Source organism: Calliphora vicina, chromosome 3 (genome assembly GCF_958450345.1).
Source record: "Calliphora vicina chromosome 3, idCalVici1.1, whole genome shotgun sequence".
NCBI classification, from domain to species: Eukaryota; Metazoa; Arthropoda; class Insecta; order Diptera; family Calliphoridae; genus Calliphora; species Calliphora vicina.
Window position 1 is genome coordinate 7,785,583 of NC_088782.1, and position 7,107 is coordinate 7,792,689.

Below are 7,107 nucleotides of genomic sequence, written 5' to 3' on the forward strand. Positions count from 1 at the left end.
TTTCACACCCACAAAGGGGAAGTGTTGTCGAGTTTAAGTTTTGAATCTGGACCTCATGAGCTCACCAGGAGCAGGGCCAGAAGTCCCCAAAGTAGGACACCTCGGGTATGTTCAATTTTAAAAATGATCCTATTTCTTCGTTTGTGTTCCGATTTCAAAAAACTTACATATATAGAATCTTCTCATCGAGCACTACATAAAACATCGTAGTTATCAATTATCTTTTATAGTTTAGGAGATATTCGCATTTCAAAATTAAATTTTCAAATTTTTACCCACCCTACTCCAGTTTTTTGATGACCACGGTTCCAAATATTTCCCGATTTTCTCCACTTTTATTTTATAGGATTAACTTTCTTTAATTTTCTGCTAAATGAATACGACACCTCTAAAACAAAAAATCGGTCGCCCAAGCAGGGTCTTGAACCCTAGACCCTTAGATTAAAAGTCCAATGCTCTACCGACTGAGCTACCCGGGAATATATGTATATTTCCATTTTCTTTCTTACATATCTCAATTACATACATCGGATTAACAATTTAATATGTAATGTCAGACTTAAATAAAATAACGTAAATAACGGTTATCCAGAAAATTTTAAATCAAAAAGTCTCTATGTTAGAGTTAATATAGACCTATACGGTTATATACCAATAGATTCGTATTGCCGTGCTCTTTCAGAATGATATCAACTCCACTGTTAATAGTTAGTATTCAATGTAAAAATAAAAGTTCGCTTGAAACCATAGAGAATAGACATAGAGCGGACACTCTCCTGTCAAAGACCTAACTCATTTGTCAGAAACCTAAATGGTGAGAATGTATTGGTAGAAACAAATATGTGAAAACTAAAACAACATTTGAGTAATTTTTTTGTTTGAGTTTTTTTCTAGTTTCGGCTCTATGTTTCTCTATTAGAAGAACTATTTTGATGATAGCTTTCCAAATTGGTATATATTTTTGAAGCTATTTCTTCGTTTATGTTCCGATTTCAAAAAAATTACACATATAGAATCTTCTCATCGAGCGCTTAAAAAAACCTCGTTATAGCTATCAATTATCTTTTATTGCTTAGGAGATAATCGCATTTGAAAATTAAATTTTCAACATTTTTACCCACCCTACTCCAGTTTTTTGATAACAGCGTATCCAAATATTTACCAATTTTCTCCAGTTTTCCTTCATTGGACTAACAACATACGTATGTGTCAAATAAGAAAAGAACTGTTTAAAACTAATGACTAAGTCCAAAGTTATACTCATTTGAATTTAAAAAATTTTGAAAAGCCGATTTTTCGAAAAATTTTTTGGGAAAAAAGAATTTTTTTCTTTTTAAGTTATCGCAAAAAATTTCTAAGATGATGTATAAGGAATTTATACTATCTGAAAGCTAAGTTTTCATAAAATATTTTAAATGAAACAAAAATTAAAATTTCATTAAAATCTATTCATAAATAAATATTTTATTTCAATTCGAAAAATTTCTAGCTATGCAAAAATTCAATAAAATATATTTTTGGTCATATTTTCCATGAATTTTCAATGGTCAAAAGTTATAAATATTTTTGAAAAATAGACAAATAGCTTGACCATGATACAACAACATAAGGTACAACCTGTAGAAAATAACTTCTCAATTATACAATTCTTGTAACGTCAAACAAAAGAAAATATAAAAAAATATAAAAAAATCCAAATCAAAGTTTGACGTTATAGGGCTAAATATTGAAAACTCTCCCTAGTGATTCTACCTTCTACAATTATTGTATCATGGCTTGAACGAAATTGTAATATATCGCATAATAAAATTTTTAATGCTATGTATAAATTTCAAAATAATCGAAAAAACCTTCTCCTGTAAAATTTGTGTTTGTCGCTTACGATAATTTGGCGCTAAGGGCTCGATATGCTCAACATATAGCATCGGTGGTTCAGTGGTAGAATGCTCGCCTGCCACGTGGGCGGCCCGGGTTCGATTCCCGGCTGATGCAGCTTTACTTTTTTAATCAAATTTTAAGTGATGTTAAAAAAATCAAGTAATCCCTATACAAAGGAAAGTATTGTTTTTGAAACATTTTTAAGAAGGAAAACAATGTTTATTTTAATAAAATAACACGATAAAGAAAATTAAAAAAATGTTGCTCGCCCGAGCAGGGACTTGAACCCTGGACCCTTGGATTAAAATACCAATGCTCTACCGACTGAGCTACCCGGGCTCACATGTCTTAGTACGACGCTTCAGATAACAAAGACAGAAATTCAGAAATTCTAATTATGTATAGGAGGCAAGGATCACAAACGATTTAATTTAAAATATAGATAATTATTTTGGGGGGGCCATCCTAACATACTTACATTCATACAGATAAATGCATGTATTAAACATAGATATATATGGATAGATGTATGTAAGTATTTATGCAAACAATAAAAAAAACAAGAAAAATGAAAATAATAAATATTCTATATACACTCGTACTCTATATACTCAATCATTGAAAGAACAGTGAAAAAAACATAATAAAAATAATAATAATATTTAATCCAAACGGTATGTGTAAGTACTCGTTGAAGGTAGAAAACTTAAGCACACATACATTAATAAAAAAAAAACACACACACTCACACACACATGTATTATAATATGTTTGTAAGAGTGTAGAATAAAACAAATCTATATAAAATATAGAATAAAAAATAGTAACAAGTGCAGTTGTAACAAAAATATCAACAGCTACAACAGCAAGCAGCAGCGGTAAAAACAAAACGAAACGAAACTAAAAAAATAAAAAAAAGAAGAAAAAATACAACAAGAACAACATATATTTTAATTAAAAATTCAATTTTAATCAATGCATTAGCAAAAATGTCTCGCTTCTACCTTCACAATAACAAAATAACAGCAACAACAATAATGCAAAAAAAAACGAAACGTAAAACAACATTCACAACTACTACAACAAACTAGCAGCGGTAGCAACCGTCAACACTACCAGCATTAGAACCGATAACAGTAAAGACACTTGAACCTCCATTTCCCTTCTATTCCAGCAACCAGCCTCCGCCTGAACATCACCATCGAAATCGTCATCACCGCCACTACAACTACCACTGCCTCCGTCACCCAATTCCATCCAACATCGTCATCATCCCCACTCTCATCATCATCATCATCGACAACGAGAACGACAACGTCATCTCAGTATTGAAGTACTATTGAGTAAAGCAATAATTTTTTTCTCAAACTCATATAAATGGTTTGCATAAGGAAAAAATCTATAGAATCACCATATTCTAATACAACTTTGTTGTTTTCTATCTACGAATACATGCATCCATGTACATATGTATATTAGGGTGGCATCCAAACAAATATTGTAGATGTTTCCAACTAAAATAAAACATTATTTAATTCTAGATACCCTTTCTATAAATTTCTGTCCTGGGTTCAGAAATTGTTGAGCAAAGGAAACATATGAAATGTTGATCATGTAAAAGGCATTTAAAAGGCCATCCAAAAAAAATTGAAGGTCAAGAATTGAAAGAATTACTCCTTGAAGATTGTTGTTAAACTCAACAAGAGTTTGCAAAATCATTGGAGCTACACAATCAGCAATTTCAAAACATTTGCAAGCAAATTGAAAAACAAGGAAACTACTTGCGATGAAAAATGGATTCATTACGATAACCGGAAGCGTAAAAGATCGTGTGCGAAGACAGGCCAACCAGCCGTATCGACAACAAAGCCAAATATCCATGGTGCTAAGGAAATGCTCTGTATTTGGTGGGAACAAAAGGGACCTATCAGTTTTGAGCTGTAGAAATCTGGGCAGAGATTCGTTTGAAGTAAGTGTTGTTAAAAACTACTTAGAATAAAGTGGTTGGGAAGTTTTGCCACACACCTTATAGTCCAGACCATGCCCCATCCGACTAGTGTTTGTTTCGATCGATGCAGAACGCTCTCTCTCTCTGGAATACGCTTCACTTCAGAACAGATTATCCGAAATTGTCTTGATTCGTTCTTGACCTCAAAAGATAAACAATTCTTTTGGGTCGGTATCCATACGTTGCCAAAAATAAAAAAAAAGAATTTGAATATTTTTGATACGAGAATTCAGATACGGCATTGAAAGCACCTTTAATAAGAAACCAACATTTCATATGTTTCCTTTGCGTGAAATATGAAAAAATCATAAAAATCTTAAAAGGAAAATTTTTATTCTTTGATCCAGCTTACCAAACACTGACCCCAGAACAAGAAATGGTCTCTTCAAACTTAATTTTAGTTGGGAACATCGATATCTTAGTTTTCCTCCATACAAATGGGGCTACTCTAATGTACATATGTTTGTGTGTGTGTGCATGCAAAATAGAAAAGAACCTAAAGCAAAAACAAAATATTGGAAATAAAAAAAAATAAAAAATAATTTATACGAGTACTCATACATGTCTGTTTGTATGCAAGCATGTGTGTATTTTGTGAAAGGGTACAAAATGTTTCATGATTGTGTGTACGTACGGGTATGTGTGATTGAATTTAAGTTTTCCTCTGTGAGTATGAGTGTCCTCACAATTCTAAAATATAAAATATCTAAAGATTGGCTACGGTTATGACGAACGTGACAATTTCCCAGTACTTCCAACACAGCTATGAAACTGAATAACGACAAGTCTCGATGCAGAGACAATAAAAAATAGAAAGATCCTGATAGTCGCCATGAATTCCTGTACATAACTTAAGATTGTTACTTATAGAACCAAGAAATAGTTGGATTGAAAGTTCCTGGCCTAAAAATTATTTTTTTTTGTTTTTTGGATCAGTTCCAACCATAAAACTATATTTATGTTGGTTCCCTTCTCTAGTTTGGGAAAAACCATAAACATTAAGAGCAGCAAATGTTTATTTATTACTTAGATGACTTTTATTACAAAAAACAACCTCAAACAATAGAATAATGATCTTATATTGTGATATCTTTAAACTTAAAAGCTGTTCATTTTAATTTATCTATATATATAAAATACAAAAAATGTTTCTACCTATGTCCGTTATAGACTCTGAGACCATCCAACCGATTAGCCCCAAACTGGTATCATTGGAAAGGAAATTTTCTGAATATGGTTTTGGACACCTAAAATACTACATTAGGTCCATTCGGTGCTTTCGTAAAGAAGATTTTCGAATTTTCTCATACAAATATTTTTCATCCATATATGTATATAAAAATGGATGTATGTTCCCAATGAACTCAAAAACCGATGTACCGATTTTAATGAAATTTTCAGGGAATCTTCAGAATAGTCTAGCAGGTAACACTCTAAAGTCAGATTTTTGATTTTCGGTCTGTGAGCGGAGGGGTGTGGCAAAATCAAATTTTTACATTATACCGCTAATGCCAACTATATATATAAAAAACCGCTGGACCGATTGTGATGAAATTTTCAGGGAATCTTCAGAATAGCCCACACTATATAGTTAGATTTTTAATATTCGGTCTGTGGGCGGAGGGGCGTGTAGAAATCCTATTTTTACATTATAACGCTAATGCCATATATTTCATAAAAATATGTATGTTCCGTATGGACTCAAAAATGGCTGGACCGATTTTGATAAAATTTTCAAGGAATCTTCAGAAAAGACTTTTGGGTAACAGTGTATAGTTAGATTTTTGAGTTTCGTTCTGTGATAAACAATTTTGTTTATATTAAAATCGAGATCGCGATGCAATATAAAACAGATGTTTTCTACAGGCCAGCAACGCGGACCGAGCTCAGCTAGTATTTGTATAATCGAAAAAGAAATGTTGATAGAGTATAATGAATAACTACATAGTATGTTACGTAATAAAGTCAGAATTAACAAAGTTGAATTGTCAAAAAATGCAGCGATCCGTAAAAACCGTGATCACTAAAAAGATCACGGTTTTTACGGATCGCTGCATTTTTTGACAATTCAACTTTGTTAATTCTGACTTTATTACGTAACATACTATGTAGTTATTCATTATACTCTAGGTTCGTGTTTTTAAGCAAACTGCGAAGCCTTTTGCTTATCTGCTGATACACCCAGATTCTCTGGCGGGAATCGAACCCACAACCCTCAGATTAATAGACAAGTCTATCGGGACACCAATAGATGTTTAAATTACAACTTGATTCCCAAAATATCATAAAATTTCGTGCTATCTCAAATCGCAAATTGTATTTAAATATTTAATATCAATGTTCTTTATATATGACTTCGAATGCAGGATTTACAATAGATGGCGAATCTTTTGAACGCGGTTTAATAACATATGTATATGTAATTTTGAAGGATACATATCTGTCATTTATTCTCACTTAGTTATTGAACATTTAAGTGTAAACAACAGCATTTGTTTTGCTTTGAAAATTTCGAATTTTGAACCAACAAAGTGTCATATGAAAAAAGTATCGCTGAAGCACACCGAAGCTTATGTGTTCAATCGGTTTCAACGTGCGAGAGATGGTTTATTCGGTTCAGAAGTGGTGATATTGACACGGAAGATGAAAATCTCCCATGTCAGCCAAAAAAGTTTGAAGATTAAGAATTGGAGGCATTATTCCATGAAGATTGTTGTCAAACTCAACAAGAGCTTGCAAAATCATTGGGAGCTACTGAAGAAGCAATTACTTTTGCGAGCAGCAGGATTCATCCAAAAGCAGGGAAATTGGGTATCATACGAATTGAAGTTGAGAGACCATGAAAGACGATTTTGCAAGTCCAAAATGATGTTTGAACGCTATAAAGAAAATCATTTTTGAATCGAAACATTCCTTGCGATGGAAAATGGATTACGAAGCTAGAGAAATCGTATATGAAGCCAGGCCAACCAGACGAATCGACACCAATGCCAAATATCCATGACGCAAGGTAATGCTCTGTATTTGGTGGGACCAAAAGGGTCCTATCTATTATGAACTGATGAAATCTGACCAGACGCAACTGATTCGTTTGAAGGGAGCATTGGCCGAAAAACGTTCAAAATATGCGCCCAGACATTGTTGCAGCAAATGAGTGTTTGTATATCCAAAAATATTTGGAAAAATCATCGATTTGCTACTTTTCAATACAAAAGTTTTGG

At 32.7% G+C, this 7,107-nt stretch overlaps 2 non-coding genes across 2 annotated transcripts; both read right to left on the bottom strand.

The window, feature by feature from the left end:
- Nucleotides 1-406: 406 nt before the first annotated feature.
- Nucleotides 407-479, bottom strand: TRNAK-UUU (transfer RNA lysine (anticodon UUU)). The gene has a single exon. It is a non-coding gene; the product is annotated as a tRNA-Lys (tRNA).
- Nucleotides 480-2,144: 1,665 nt separating this feature from the next.
- TRNAK-UUU (transfer RNA lysine (anticodon UUU)) lies at nucleotides 2,145-2,217 on the bottom strand. The gene has a single exon. It is a non-coding gene; the product is annotated as a tRNA-Lys (tRNA).
- Between the last annotated feature and the right edge of the window lie 4,890 nt (nucleotides 2,218-7,107).